The sequence below is a fragment of the Chrysochloris asiatica genome, unplaced genomic scaffold (genome assembly GCF_000296735.1).
Source record: "Chrysochloris asiatica unplaced genomic scaffold, ChrAsi1.0 scaffold00140, whole genome shotgun sequence".
In the NCBI taxonomy this organism is placed as follows: domain Eukaryota; kingdom Metazoa; phylum Chordata; class Mammalia; order Afrosoricida; family Chrysochloridae; genus Chrysochloris; species Chrysochloris asiatica.
In genome coordinates, this window is record NW_006408658.1 from 2,579,691 (window position 1) to 2,587,108 (window position 7,418).

A 7,418-nucleotide genomic window follows, 5' to 3' on the forward strand; every position below is an offset into this window, starting at 1 on the left:
AAAAAAAAAAAAAAAAAAGAAAACAGGCAGGGTATCTCTTTCTAAGAGGAGTTCCTGCCAGTCCAGGGGGGCCAGGAACAGGCTTCCCATCCAGAACTGCAAGTTCTGCTGGTCTAAGGAGGTGGAGTTCCTGTACCTCCAGATTCGAGGGTGATGTGCAGCTCTGACCTTAGGCAAAGCAGGGACTGATAGGGGTGGGATGTCACCATCCACTGGGCAGATGAGGGTGCGGGATGGCGATATTCTAGTCACCAGGAGGGTATGGGGAACAAAGTGAGACTGCACTTTTTTGGTCATCAGCCATCAGTGTGAATGCTTGTGCTGTCCTGGGTGAAGGTAGCTAATTATCAGGTTGCTGTCCCTGTTGGACACTACTTGCGAAAGTTCAAAATGGCCATACGACGTCAGGCCAGCTGACAATTTACTCAATCTGTCATCTCCTCAGCACTTTTGTTCCACTTATTCTCCTAGTTCGTATTCAATCCACTTCTCTAGCAGGATGCCAGGACTGTCATCTGTATCTGTTTCATTTAGTCTCTTGTGTCTTTGCTGTAGACACAAGAGACCAAATGAAACAGATTCTGGGGAGCGTGTCTGCCTGGTCTGCCATCTTGCTGGAAGTCCTCTAGTGACCCTCCTTGCACCTGACCTCCTCAAACTTTCCAGGGTGCCCTCTTGAATTCACACCTTTATGATTAATAATTTTCGCTATAACCTCAGCATCCCTTTACCTCCAGCCTTAATTGATCCCTGGCCCTATCTTAGGGCCCCTCTCCCTATCCTGTAGTTGTCCTCATGAGTGGGAAGCAGGATTGTCATTAGCATGACGACCACAAACATCAGTACCATTTCTCTTTCTATGCAGGTTAAATTCCTCCTCCTTGGCATCATACTATGCAGCGATAGCATCCTGCCATTTTTATTACCATTATCTACCAACCTCCTGGATAGGTCCTCACAATTGTTGAAGACGCTGCAGACTGAAATCCCCACTTGAGTTGTCTAATCACTGTGGTCAAACCCTGAACTAGTCTCACTCCAAATTGCTCCACCTCTGAATAAATTTCCTAAATTCCAACACCCTACTGTATGATCATAATCTCTTATCATTCAGCCTCCCTCACAGCATTGCCACACTTCTGCTTTTTGACTTTATAGAGATGTTTGGTCCCTTGATTACTATCCCAATCTTCTGCTCCTTGGTGGTCATTTCTGTTTGTCCCCTGTCCAAATGAATAGCAAGGTTGGCCATCTGAATGCTCTCCTAAGAATTCTTTTATTTCATGTAGACATGAAACCCTCCAAATGAAACAAAACACCACCAACAAAGACCATCTATAGATCAGGGAAAGAATGAGAACTTTAGAGTTAGGTATGTTTAAATTCCAATCAAAGCTAGTGGCTTTGAGAAACTTACTCAATGTCTCTGAACCTCATCTGTATGAGTATGCATTCAAAATTGGTTGTATATTGTATCCCACAGTATTATAAAAGGAAACAGAAACCATTCCACATATTCCAAATAGAGAAGTATTTAATGCAAAGCATTTGTTACAAAGGTGTGGGGAGGTCTGGAGAAGCATAAGAGGGAATGTAGGGGGGTTACGCAGAGATTAGGAAGCTGTCAGAAATGTTGGTTTAATTGAGCAGAAGTGGAAAAAGGTATTGCTCAAGGAACAAGATGGTGGTGGTGGTGGTTAAATCGACTCATAGAGAACCTGCACAGGGTTTCTGAGGCTGTAAATCTTAACGGGAGCAGAAAGCCTCATCTTTCTCTCGCGGAACAGCTGATAGTTTCGAACTGCTGACCTTGAGGTTCGCAGTCTGATTCATAACCACTATGCTACCAGAGCTCCTTCAAGGAACAAGATGAAACCCCCAAATTTGCACTCACTGATGCTGCTGCTAGAGCTTGCATTGCGGATATTCTGAAACCATCTCCACTTTTACTAGACAGGAACCACTGCCACTGCTATTTCCAGAGGCACTTTCAGAAGCAGAGGGCTTCTTCCTCCCTTCAACTTTCAAGCTTCCTGTGAGACTTCCCACTGGCAAAACCTAACTGAAACCAACTGACAAGGGAGTTTCAAAAATGTGGATTTTAAGTTTCCACATTTTATAATCTTTTCTAGTAAAGGAGAGATTATACAGGAATGTATATGAGAATGAGGACCAGTAGGCAATATCTGCCACATGGATTCACCATAACTCTTGGTTGCAAGTGATAAATCCCAACTCAAGCTAGCATAAGCAAAAATTGAATTCATTGATTTGTATAAGTGAACACATTCAGGAGTGGATTTTGACTTCAAGCAGAGTTTGATATAGATGTTAAATATTTTATCAGGAATATGCCTCTGTCCATCCCTTAGCTTTGCTTTCTTTCAGTTGGCAGGCTCATCTTTCATGGTGGCAAAATGTCCACCAACTAACATTCTACAAGAACTCCTTGTCTAATAATTCTAAGAAAATTCCTGGATTTCATCGTCTCAAATTGAGTCCTATACCAAGCTCTGAGTTGATCACTTTGACTCTGATAGGCTAATCCTAGGTTAGAAGGCCATTATTGAAGTGGGTTGTGGCGAGACAATGGATCTTTAAATTGATGTGCTACTATCAATAAAAGAGCAAACGATTGCTGGGTGGGTCACAAGAGTGACACTAAGAACAGATACACAAGACAGGATAATACTTACCTTGTGAGGTTTCTCTTGCTCTCTATTCAACCCTTCCTTTCTTCCTCAGCTAACGACCTGGAAAATATTGAAATCATCAGGCATGAAACTCCTTAACTTTGCTAGGTTTAGTATAGATTTCATTTCTTATACTACATAGGGAAAGTTTCATTTTTTCAATGGAAAGCAACCACCTAGAAGCTAAAGAATTATTGGATCAACTATAAGGAAAAATACAATGGCAAAGCAATACATATATGTGGTGGTGGTTAAGAATGATTTTGCTTCTGAAGCGTCTTTGCTGTTAATAGAGATGAAAGAGCCATCTCTAAATAGGGGACTTGAGTCCCAGCTACCTGGTAATACTCTTCTAATTGGCTGGTCTATCAAATAGCATAATGCCATTACACTTAGTAACAATGACTCCAGATGAATTTGTTTCCAGTTTTTTTCTTTATAAACCTCCAAGGAAGTAATTTAAAAAGACTGATCCCTCATTTGCTGTTAAGTGCCACTGAGTTGGTTTCCAGTCATAGCTGTAGAGGTTTTTCGAGGCGCAGTTGTTGAGTTTGAACAGCTTACCTTGTAGTTAGTAGTCCAGTGCTTATCCTACAGTGGCACATCAGGACTAGGGACCCACAAGTGGTCAGAACCATACATAGAATGTGAGATGGATCATAGATTATTTGTTGCTCTTACACCGTGAAGTTCTGGTGTGTCACTGTAGAAAAAAGCACTAGACTGCTAACCACACGCTAGCTGCAAGATTGGCGGTTCAAATCCACCAGCTGTTCTTTGGAAACCCTATACAGGGTTGTTATGAGTCTGAACCGACTCGACAGCACTTAACAACAACACAATGGAAAGTATCAGAGGAGGAAAGAGATAACAGTAGAGAAAGAATGGGTGAAAGGTAAGGGATATGATTTACCATTGGTCAGGACGCCAGAGGAGATGAGGAATTTAAGAACTGTATGTGTATCAAATACATCAGGAGGAAAGTGTACAGATGAACAGCAGATCTGCCTTTTTGTATCCTAGCTAATTACACCCCCATGCTCCCTCATGCCTCTGGCTATTTAAAAGGATTTTTTTTTCTGGAAATTGTAGCCCTTTTGCTCAATGGGGTTGAGGAGACAAGTATTCAGTTGGGCCATCAATAAATGGGAGAGATTTCTGGATTTTTTTTTTTTTTCATTTGTTAAAATAGACACCTAGAAGTCATCCTTTTCTTTATACTGCCATAGCCAACCACTCAACCAATTACTAATTTCTGTAGATTCTCACCTCCTGAACATGCTACTAAATCTATGTCCTTCTCTCCATCCCTCCTCCCACCACTCTAGTCCAAGCCACCTGGACTACCTCAACTACTCCACAATTAGTCTCCATACTTCCAATTTTGCTTTCTTCCTATCCCCACTAAGCAGCCAAAGGTGATCTTGTAAAATGCAGAAAAAAGTGATGACTTAAAATAAAAACCCTTTATAAATAAATTTTAAATAAGAACAAACCCTTAGTCTGAATACACGATCCTCCTAGTACCTACCCACCTCTCCCGCTCATCTGATATCATTCTTCTTCACTCTCACACCCACACTGGTCTTCTTGTACTATTCCTTACAATTGGAATAATCTTCTTTTCTTCTGACTGACCTTTATCATTTTTCCCCTTGCCCTCTCCCCACTAAGTATCACTTCCTAGTGAAAAGCTTCCTAGATCTCCTCAACCAAGTTAAGCCCACTCACATAATGCTTTGTAAACCTTCTTCAAAATACTCATCACATTTCTAATTACATACTTAATGTTTCTTTTCCCTGTTACATCTCAAGCTTCATGAGGACAGGAACCTTATCTTGGGTCTTGCTCCTAGCACCAAGGACAGTGCCCCAAACATTAATGTATATTTGTTAGAAGAGAACCAATGAATTAACAAATAGGGCCACAATTCTTTGAAGTAATTCCCACTGGGTAATTTCTTCAGGATCCAGGTCAGATGCTATCCCCTCTAGGCTGGGTAATAAGCACAACTTTGATTCATCTTTGGATTCCTAGGACCTAGCTTGGGCCATGAGTGGATAATTATTGAAACTGAGTGGTGGATATATGTTGTTGTTAAGTATCATTAAATCAGTTCTGACTCATAACAACCCTGTACAGGGTTTCTGAGCAGCAGCTGGTGAATTTGAACCACCAACATTGTTGTTAAAATCAACCTTGCAGTCTAGCACATTAGCCCACAGTGCCACAGAGAGATGGGCATGAGAGTTCATTATATTGTTCCGCTTACTTTTGTATATATTTGAAAACACCCCTGTTAAAAAGTTAAAACGTTATATTGTTCTGCTTACTTTTGTATAAGTGAAAACACCCCTGTTAAAAAGTTATAAATCACTTCAAGTCAAACAAAAGTATACTCAAAGTTGATCTTGAGGTTTCTAGCTAGGGTAAAGGAGCAGATGGTAGTGTCATTAATGGATTAATGTATGAACTGGTATCACTTTCAGTCTGGCACGTATGTGTATGTGTTGGGAAGGGTTCTCTTTCACCCAAGTGAAACTCCTTAGAAGATCAATGAAGGGGAATGAAATAATGAACTCAGATTTGGACCCGTTAGTCTCAGTTGCCCTGAGGGTATCTCCAGCCAGTTGCTGAATTCATTAGCAGGTCAAATAAATGAAAATCTGCCTTAGACATAGCAATTGGTTTCTATTCACCTGGAGTCACAGAGAAAGAAGAATCAGAAATAGGAGGAGGACAGGTTCGCTATGGGTTGGAACTGACTCAGTGGCACTTAACAAGAATAACATGGAATGTGTGGCTAGTTACCTCTATGAACAACTACTGAGACCAGAAACACCGTGTGGTACCCAACAACTATACTGAAATCTTGAAAAAAGATTCCATAGAAAAATCCTGATCAAATGGGGGAAAAGAAGAACAGAATTTCAAAATGTCATAGATCCCAGACTTCTTGGAATTATGAAAAGTGGATGAACTCTTAGAACTATTTTCCTGAGATTATCTTTAAACCTTGAACCAAAAACTTCCCTGAAATCTTTTGAAAAACAACAACCAAATAATGTTGTTAAGGGCCATCGAGTCAGTTCTGACTCATAGTGACCCTGTGTTGGGTTTCCAAGGGGCAGCTGGTAAGTTTGAACCATCGACCTTGCAGTTCAAACCGACCTTAGTTTAACTAGTAAAAAACATCTGCCTTGAGCATTATGCTCTTTTAAGAACTGTCTATATGGGACCAAATTGTTAACAGCAACTCTAAAGATTTGGGCAATAGTGTTTATGCTATTGAGGGAGAAACAACTCAGAAAAGGAGGATGAACAACTTTAAGAATGTAGTCAATGTCATGAAACTGTCATGGAGCCGATGTGGAAACTGTTGAATTGGAGTTATGTTTGTGTATATTCTTAACAACAGCACAATAAATAAAATGTAAGAGGAAAAACAAAAACCAACCTTACAGCAATGAGCGTTTAGAGGGTGTCTGGTTGTTAACACTCCCTCTCTTTATTCTTCATGGTATCTGGGATCTATTCCACCATCCAGGGGGCTGCAACAACTATTGAGCCATATCATTCTTCCCTTCACATTTTCACTGTCTCTCTCCTTGACTTTCTTCCCTCTTGTGGATTTCTTGTTGTATTTGGTGTTAAGCTCCTACAGTTGGTTCCGACTCATAGAGACCTTCCTTATACAGGGTTTCCGAAGCTGTAAATCTTTATGGGAACAGAAAGGCTTTCTTCAGCAGAGCGCCTGGTGGACTCAAATTGCAGACCCTACAATTAGCAGCCCAATACATAACCCATAACACCACCAGGAAACGATTGTTGTTGTTGTTGTTGTTAAGTGCCATTGAGTTGGTTCCGACTCATAGTGACCCTGTATTGGGTTTCTGAGGAGCGTCTGGTGAGTTTGAACTGCTGACCTTGCGGTTCAAATCGACCTTGCTTATCTTACAGCGCCCCATCAGGACTCCAGATTTCTGCTAGGGAACAATTTATTCCTGACGTTTGTGAGGTCTTGGTGCCACTGTCCTATGTTCAAGATCAAGAATAATTAATACACAACTGGGATCCAGTCTGATGTTCACCACTTACTGTGACTGCAGGCAAGTTACTTTACCTTTCTGAAACTCAGCATCTGCCTCTGACAAAATGAGGATAATAATAACAACGATTCCATAGAGCTGTTGTTGGAATTAATGCATGTAAAGGGTTGAACACAAGAGACTGGCACAGCGTAAGTGGTCAATAAACACAGCTAGTATTATCGCTAACATTGACTGTGTCCTCTTTGCCTCCGCACCAGGACGTCAGGGAGTGTCGCTGCAAGAGCAGAGCAGTGCAGGCTGCCTCCTCCGAGCCCCTCCCGGAGCGACCGCGGTCCCAGCTCGGCTCCAGCGGCTCCAGCTCCAGCCTCGTCTGTTTGGAGTTCCGCGCAGCTGCGGGCAGGGCCCTGCGGGGCGCGCACGGTGAGTCCGTGCCTTCGTCGTGAAAGGCGGTGGCCCGGCTGGGCAGGGGTCGGGGAGGCTGGGCAAGAGCTCTGAGCCCTGGAGAGTGGGGTGTCGGCTGGCAGGGAGGGCTTGGGCCCAGAGGTCTTGGGGGGCTGAGGGCCCTAGAGGGTAGGGAACGGGGCGCATCGGCCCTCCAGGGTTAGCGCTCGTGCGCCCGCAACCGGCCCAAGATGGCGCCCCTCCCCCCGCGCGCGTCCCCGCCGCTCAGGG